Below are 7,500 nucleotides of genomic sequence, written 5' to 3' on the forward strand. Positions count from 1 at the left end.
TATATATATATATATATACATATATACATATATATATATATATATATATATATATATATATATACATACATATATATATATATACATATATATATACATATATACATATATATACATACATATATATATACATACATATATATATACATACATATATACATATATATATACATACATATATATATATATATATATATATATATATATACATACATATATATATATATATATACATATATATATATATATATATATATATATATATATATATACATACATATATATACATATATATATACATACATATATATATACATATAAATATGAATATACATACTTGCAAACACATGTTACACATACAGAGGTCTGCATGTCCACGAGCATTCCGCCGATCCCAATTGGACACAGTTGTCACACTCCACATGCTTCTATTTTCCCGCAGACCACATCACGTGCCTTCTGGTTGAATGGTTTACATTAGCAGCAACAATTGTCTGGGTGGCAGACGGATGGTTGTTCTGTGTGGATTATGCGGTTTTACCGTGTGGGGCATAATCCGCGGCAATGATCACCATAACAGTCAGGAGGTGCATCTGATGTATAAATGATGAATGTGGTCATCACTGGTTAGATATGTATTGGTATACCATCCTGATGAGGGCAAATAAGCCTGAAATCTGGATTGGTGGTTCTGCATGATGTTTAACTGATGATGACCATATAATTTTTTGTCTTTTAATAGTCACTGAGCTGAGGCCTCTGTGTTGGAGGTGATGCTTTGGTGTGGATTGTGTCCAATGGGTATTGGTGAAGTGTCTCTCCCTCTCTCCCTCTCTCCCTCTCTCCCTCTCTCCCTCTCTCCCTCTCTCCCTCTCTCCCTCTCTCCCTCTCTCTCTCTCCCCCTCTCCCCTCTCTCTCCCCCCTTCCCCCCTCCCTCTCTCCCCCTCCCCCCCTCCCTCTCTCCCCCCTACTTCTCAAGCAAGGAAATACATCACCTTGCCAAGTGACATAATTATGCACCAAAGCAAGAAGTGGTAAATGTGCTGACAGTCTCTCCACCATCAAATACAATACTCCAGAGATAAAAACTACAAATGGAAACCTGGAGTGTTGTGGAGAAGGAGATAATCATTCATGGCAAAATGTAATCCATACATGAGGCTTGGGGGAGGAAAGGTGAGGGTGAGGGGTTCAGGAACCAGCTGAAAAAAACCTAAATTGGCCATTTAGGCAAAGAGAGTCTCCTTTGATAAATTTGATTAGGTTTTCTTCAACAATTAAAAGATATCTAGAGAAAGATGGAATCGAATAAATTACATCCAGGGCAAGGTAACAAGTGGAAAAAAAGATAAGAGTGAGGGGAGCTCAGTGCTCACTTTAAGGTGTAAAAAGTGATGGCAGGGATTTGGCTGAGATGGCATGAGAGGAGGTTTTGGCTGTGTAATGACACAGGGACCCAAACCCTGACATGGAGCCGGTCCAAAGGCAGCGAAGAAAGACTATAGCGAAACGAGAGAATGAGGGTGTCACCCTTAAAGAGGGGCAAGACCAGTTCAGAGACAAGGACCAAGTGACTCACACACAGACTAAGGGGAAAAGAGTCGAAAATGTGGATGATGATTAGCAGAAAGATAAGGGAGAGCAGCAGAATGAGTGAGAAGAGGAGCGTGAAGATGATGAAGAGCAGCGTAGGCTGGAAGAAAAGTTATCCAACAAAATACAAGAGATAAAACTGATAAAACTCAGACAGAGACCAAAACTCCATCACGTATAAAACTAGAAGGGTACTCATAAGAATGCATACCTCCGCCACGCAATACCTGATCCAGTCGGCCATATCGGGCCCAACATTTTTTTTGAAATATCATACGATATATCATTTTGGCCCCATCTCTCAATGGTGAAGAATCACCTTAAATTTAAAAAAATTATTGCATCCGGATCTGGATTCTGATCTTCCGAAAATTGAATCAATTTGTCTTTGGCATGCATCCAACGTGTCCACCAAGTTTTGTCTGAATCCGTCCACAACCTTTTGAGATATTGTGCTACATATCATTTTTGGCCCGATCTCTCAATGGTGAAGAATCACTGAAAAATTTATCGGATCCGGATCTGGATTCGGATCTTAACAAAAATTGAATCAATTCTTTCTTGTGACACATCAAACAGGTCCACCAAGTTTTGTCGAATCTGTCCACAACTTTTTTAGATATCGTGCAACATATCGTTTTTAGCCCGATCTCTCAATGGTGAAGAATCACTTAAAATTTTCTCATAGCTGGATCCGGATCTGGATCTTCACCAAAATCTAACAGGTTCATCCTTATCACACACCCAACCTGTCCACCAAGTTTCATCTGAATCCATCCACTACTTTTTGAGCTATCCTGCACACAAATAACAGACAGACAGGATTGCAAACATAACCTCCTACCACCTTAGGTGATGTGACGGAGATAACAACAAACAGACAAAATCTTCATGAGGCGGACCAAACCATTCAATTGGAAAAGTGATCTCAAAATCATCCACCTTGAAGGAAATCAATATTGGACATGTTTCACAGCAGCACTATTCATTCAGGAAAAAGTAATGGCAAACAACACCAGAAGAAGAAAAAACCAGGCCCTCCAAATAGAAGCCAAAATCCCACCATGGAAACAGAGATTAGAGACACAAAGAGAGCAACTGAGGAAGGAAGTAGGTCAGATACAACAGTTCAGGAAAGGAAAGCGAAACCCAAAACTAAAAAAAAAGAATCCAAAGAATAAAAAACAAATACAAATTGAAGAGAAAGACCTCGAATGCTTGGGTGCTGAAAAACAAACTCAAAATATAAACTAGAACTGCTACTTTATAACTGCTGGCAGTGATGACCGGGTACCCAGACATCCGCCTTTGATACAACATGACACTTAAATGATGGTCGCAAAGTTTTGCTTCGAAAGGATAAGTGGTTCCAGAGAAAACATTATTTAATAGTGATACATATACAGCCGTGCTTCGATACAGCGCGGGACTGACGAGTTACAAACCGGGTAGCACAAAGTGTTCAATCTAGTTATTATGTATGCAGTTCGCCCTTTTTCCTGGGGACATTGTCGGTATCAATTGAATTGCTATGCCTGTTCCCTCAAACGCATGCAGGTGCAGCCAAGTGAGCCTTCTGGAAAAAACAAATCGAAAAGTTCTCAGATTCAAATAATTAAATAATTCTGGCTGCCAAACTGAGTGGCCGATCACGTTGAAATTTTAAACCTATGTTTCACATGTCGGCTAGATAATAATTTTGAAGTTTCACATATATTGACACAGCGGTTCCAGAGTAAACATTAATTAATATTTTCCCTTCAATCCAATATGGCTGCCAAAGGATGTGTTGAACATCAAAAGGGGGGGGGGAGAACTTTTTGTTAATCATGAAGAGTTTCGCCTCAATCCGTTCAGCCGTTTCAGAGAAGAAGACTTTTAAAGTTATTAATTTTCAATCCAATATGGCTGCCGTACCATGTGACCTATTACAACATAAATTAAAATTCTCAATCTCATGGGGGAAGTGGATTATGCTTGTTAAGTTTGGTGTTGATCGGACAAGGTGTGTTTTTCTATCCAAGATGGCCTCCAAACCAGGTGACTTGTGACATCATAATTTTACCGTATATGCAGGCATAGGGGTAGATAATTATAGTTGCCAAGTTTCGCTTCGATAGGTTATGTGGTTCCAGAGAAAACATTATTTAGTATAATTATTGAATCCAACATTGCTGCCAAACAATGTGACCTATCAATTAGAAATTAACAAACTTATATTAAGTACTCGTGTGCAATGCGTATGTGAAGTTTCTCCTTGATCTGACCAGCCATTCTGTAGATGTTTGAAAGTTTTAGGGTTAATTCAATATGGCCGCCAAACCATGTGGCCTATCAATTAGAAATTTACAAACTTGTGAAAGGATTTCTTGGGGAAAGTGTGTGTGAAGTTTTGCCTCAATCTGTCCAGCTGTTCTGGAGAAGAAGACCTTTAAAATTTATTAATTTTCAATCCAAGATGGCTGACGAACCATGTGACCTATGACATCATAAATTTAGATTCTGCTTCCAATCGTGTAGTGAAACACGTTTGTTAAGTTTCATGTTAATCGGATAAGGTGCGTTTTTCTCTTCAAGATGGCTGCCAAACCGTGTGACATCATAATTAATACCATATATGCAGGCATGGGGTTATGTTGTAGTTGCCAATTTTCACTTTGATAGATTATGTGATTCCAGAGAAAACATTATTTAATATTATTCTTGAATCCAACATGGCTGCCAAACCACGTGACCTATCAATTATTCATTAACAAACTTATATTCACTACATGTGTGCAATACGTGTGTGAAGTTTCCCCTTGATCTGACCAGCCGTTCTGGAGAAGATGGTTGAAGGTTTTAGGGTAAATTCAAGATGGCCACCAAACCATGTGACGTATCAATAAGAAATTAACAAACTTGTAAAAGGATGTCATGGGGAATGTGGGTGTAAAGTTTCGCCTCAATCTGTTCAGCCGTTCTGGAGAAGATGTTTTTAATAATTTTTTTTAAAACAAGATGGCTGCGAACCAAGTCACCTATGATGTCATAATAATTTTTTTTCTACAGTGAATTGATGTGTAGATGACACTCAATAAATTTCAAATTTTTCCCATGCAGCGTTCTACTTGACGAATTTTCACCGGCATACCGCTTCACCAATGACGTCACGAAAAATCACCCGTGTTCCCCATGGGGAGTTTATTAAAATGTATGAAGCAATTTTTTTCCATTGCAGGGTTTCAGAGATACAGAGGTCCAAAGTTTCTCGGTTTTTTTAAGATGGCGCCCGTACCACGTGACCAATTGCGTCATAATTATCAATTAAGCATGCTATCAAAAAAGATGCACACTATGGTGAACATTTCGTGTCGATCGGATTTACCGTTCCTGAGAAAATGATTTTTAAAGCGAAAAAGCCTGCAAATTGCTGGCGGAAAAAGAATAAGGAAATAAACAGAAGAAAAACAATAGGTCACCCAGTCCATTAGACTGGGTACCCTAATTACCCAGTCCATTAGACTGGGTACCCTAATCACCCAGTCCATTAGACTGGGTACCCTAATCACCCAGTCCATTAGACTGGGTACCCTAATCACCCAGTCCATTAGACTGGGTACCCTAATTACCCAGTCCATTAGACTGGGTACCCTAATTATAGCAAGGAAGGTAAAAAATATATGTATGAAGAAACAAACAACAGGAGAAAACAAAACCACAAGTTTGAGAGTAACCCAAATAGATTATACCGCGAGTTAGGGAAACTAAAGCAGAATGTGTCAACTCTGAAAAAGAATACAAAAAAGAAAGAAAGAAAAGAAAAGAAAAGAAAAAAGCCGAAAAATAAAAGCTAACAAATTCTGGACAGGAGTGGGTTTTTGGAGTGGGTTTTTATGGAGTGGGTTTTTGGACTCCCATGGAGTGGGTTTTTAGATTTATTTGCGATTTTGTGCATTTCGCAGAATGAAGTGTTTTACGGTGGCCAGAGTGCAAATCCTGCCACCAATCTGCTTGAACAAGGTAACCCAACTGCAGGAGGATGTCCACAGACGCAGTTGGCCACCAGATCGAGATGCCCGTTGGCTCACAAGGAGCTCCTCCGCTCCTTGTAAAGACCGCATGACTGTAACAATATTTTATACAGATGTTACAGGAGCTTCGACGAAAATGAAGTAATTAATGTTTAATGCCGTATTGTAAATAATTTCAATTTTTAAAAAATGGCACTTACTCGTGGAACAACCCTCATCGTTATAATGCATGATACGACTGTCTGAGGGTCATCATTAATTCAAAACACTGTGTTGTAACCAAACTGCAAATGAAAAGGCCTTTGCATTCAATAGGAGTGATTATTCTTTGTACAATATTGTTTTTGGCAAGAGGACAAAATAGTGCATTGGAGAAATAGGAAAAAGGAATTATTTGCGTCCATGTTGTGTTATTAATACTTCATTCACTCTTTAGTGAAGTTCAACCAAACAGCCTGCACAGATGCCAAAAACAACATCATAAATTGGCTGCTGTTGCATTGGTATCATGTTTTCACAAAGTACTTATTGTGTCTTGTGTGCATAGCTTGCTAAGTGTGTCGTTTCACTTTCAAATGCTTAATGAAGTCCAGGTGTTCAGTTGAACCGGCCTATGTGTTCTAAGTGGAAACGTCCGTTGTACACGAGACTGGATTTTAATTAACACGATGAAGGTGTGACCTTGACGGGATATCAGAAGAGAAAGACGAACACAATGTCCTCATATCGTGTGCAGCCAACACTCTTGTGTCGTCGTGCGTTCTCGTAACCAAAAGTCGAACACGATGACCCTTTAGTTTGGCCTTTTCATTGAAACTGGCCTCAAATTTATTCCCTTTTTTAATCTATTTATTTCATCGCATGCAGCCTGTTGCTGCTTGGCTGCATCATTTTCTGGGGGTGTAGCTGTGCCGCTGATGCAGTGCCGGCTGTTACCAGTAAGCTCGTACTCCTTTTGCCAACCACGGAAGGATTACAGGTCGAGTCAACCCACCTGGTGTTAATTCAACAACTAAAAGTGGCTTGAACTTAAGATCCTCAGATTTTTAGCCAGACACCTCAACCATAATAAACCAACACAAGTCTTCTTATTCCCTTATATCCTCAATGGTCACATCAAGGGTGAGAAATATAAATGCTGTGAACAAGAAAACTGGAACTCTGAGCTTGCAGATTTTCTCCTTTTTTAAAAATTTTTTTATGTTTCTAGGATATATGGCTTGAGGTATACCACACATGCACATGCACACACCACAGGATTGTTTGACGAGATAAACAAAGCCACTGAGCTTGGGAGAAGTGCTGTCTGTCTGTGGCACTCTAGGTACCGTGGACGTCACACCAATGGCACTGCCTGTCTCACTACACTCAGCAGGGCAATTTCGAAGGAGGAATTTCCTCCTCTCCATGGATGCCAACCAATGGTGATTGTCTATGCTCTTATCTTTTTAAATGTTGAATGTTAACAAGCAAGCAGCATGTACCATTTTAACAATGTTTGATATGACTTGACCATGGTTTGAACCACTGACCTCCCAGACTTGAAGTGGATTTTCTTAAATGTTAAATGGAGAGATTCATATTTTTATTGGAGGACAAGAAGGCCTATGGGGTGTTGGGGGTGGAGGGGGGACAAAAACCCTCATGGCTAATCGATCATTGGAGCTCAGACCCAAGCTCTCCAACATACCATATGATACCAAATGAGCAAATGAAAATCAAACAGAAGACCAAGAAGGAACCTGAAGAAGTAAAGAGGAAAGATGGAGTCATCAGGAGGAACCTGGATAGGATTCGGGTTTCAGCTGCCACTCTATGACCCTCAAACCCATTGAAGCGCAGGCAAGTGAGACTTCCAGAAAAATTTCTGCAAAAATTCACTTCTCCTTGGAGA

The 7,500-nt window shown here is 39.5% G+C and overlaps 1 long non-coding RNA gene across 1 annotated transcript in view; it reads left to right on the top strand.

Annotated features, from left to right (window-relative positions):
• Positions 1-7,197, top strand: part of LOC147027004 (uncharacterized) — a 78,621-nt gene extending 71,424 nt beyond the window's left edge. Inside the window, exon 3 of the long non-coding RNA XR_015058607.1 lies at positions 5,538-7,197. This is a non-coding gene — a long non-coding RNA (uncharacterized LOC147027004). The remainder of the gene's footprint in view (positions 1-5,537) is intronic.
• The last annotated feature ends 303 nt before the right edge of the window (positions 7,198-7,500 follow it).

This window comes from Eptatretus burgeri, chromosome 5 (genome assembly GCF_056783735.1).
Source record: "Eptatretus burgeri isolate ZD-2024b chromosome 5, Ebu_testis_v1, whole genome shotgun sequence".
Taxonomy (NCBI): Eukaryota; Metazoa; Chordata; class Myxini; order Myxiniformes; family Myxinidae; genus Eptatretus; species Eptatretus burgeri.